Genomic DNA, 1,624 nt, shown 5'->3' with positions numbered 1-1,624 from the left:
CCTGATTTATAGCACAATGCCGGAGCATTCAACCTGACCCCTTTCAGTTGTCTTTGGAATTGTAGGGGTCTCAACCAACTTACTTATTTGCTGTGAATAAAGAATAAAATATTTTTGCCTGTTTTGACCAGGGGCATCTAGAATCCAAAGCAAGTATATTGGGTATTTTATAACTCTTTTTTTTGTTTGTTTGTTTGTTTGTTTCTGTAACCGAGTACCTGAAGTTGGGTTCTTTATAAAGAATAGGGGTTCACTTACTTCACAAGTATAAAGATTCAGGAACCTGGTGCTGGCCTCTGCTCAGCTCCATTGCATGCCAAAATGGTCGATGTATGCATGATGTATGCACACAGGAAGGGGGAGATCTGATGACTAGAAAAGAAGTCAGAGAGCTCTAGGGGAAAGCCTTCCTAGTATAATAACTTGCATTCATGGCTGCAATAGTTGGTGTCCTGTGAGAGCCATCTTCTGCTGGACCCTACCTCTTAAACATCTTCACATCTCTCAGGAATATCAGGGCATGGAGGTTGGCCTTCGTATCTTGATGATTTGCCCAGGATATAATCTTGTAGAAGAAGGAACAACCACGTGCCAGAGGGTCCAGCCACATGCTCTGCTGTTCTTTTTGCCTTGACCAGCAGTGCCCATATCCACCAGGGGACTCACTCTTTAAACGTCAACTTCCTTAGGTAGGCCAAGGAAAGGTGAAGCTTGGCAAAGCAAATAGGAGTTGGCTGTGGCTTGATAACCAGGGCCCTTTACTGCATAGTATCGTTTTCCTCTTCCACCTGCCTCAAAAGGTGGACGCAAAGGGTTGATATCTCAGTAAGAGTGGGCTCCCATTAAGCAGGGTGTTCTGTGGAGAGATGGTTTCCAGGGGTGCGGCTGCTAGGGAAGGACAGGGAAAGGTCACCGGGCTACTCAAGAATCATTTGCTGTCAGTGTAGGCGATGTCAGAGGTAGAACAGAGCCTGATGAAGGCAGGCAGGTGAGTTAGAGCCTGGCTCACAGGGCCTTTAGCAGAGAGCAGACCCCCACCCCCATCCCAGTTCACCAAGGTCACTGTTAAGGTCATGTCACCTAGCCTCTCATTTGACAACAGGAGGTACACAGAGGGAGCCTGTGACTAACATCTAATGCTGCCCAGGGCTTCTGAGTCATCACTCCCTCTGTGAAAGCCAAAGGCTCAAAGCTGGAGACCTGTCTTTCCTTTCCTTAAGCCAGTGGGCTCAAATAGACGGGGCTGATCAACTTTGTGTGCCTCGAGGCACTGAGGGCTTACATCTGCCCGGCCACTCTTGAGGTTCTCTACATCCTCATCCTACTGTCTTGAAGAGCAGGAACCGCTACCCTGCTATGCCCTTGGCAAAGGAGGACTCAAGCTGGGGAAGCTGACAGGAAGTAGAAGACATGCTGGGTTCTTCCAGAGCACTGTGTCCTGCTGCCTCTTCCGGCCAGAGCCCTGCACTCACAGCCTCTCTGGGGGAGGCAGCATTTGCTCTGGGAACTCCCTGCTTGGGGGGGGGGGCTCCTCTTGCATGCTAGTAGGATCTGTGCACTTATCTCAGAGTCAAAGAAATTCAGGGGTTTCTGAGCCAGCTGTCTGCCTTGGACTGTGTTTCCC

Source organism: Cricetulus griseus (genome assembly GCF_003668045.3).
Source record: "Cricetulus griseus strain 17A/GY chromosome 1 unlocalized genomic scaffold, alternate assembly CriGri-PICRH-1.0 chr1_1, whole genome shotgun sequence".
Taxonomy (NCBI): Eukaryota; Metazoa; Chordata; class Mammalia; order Rodentia; family Cricetidae; genus Cricetulus; species Cricetulus griseus.
Note: the sequence above shows the minus strand (reverse complement) of the source record.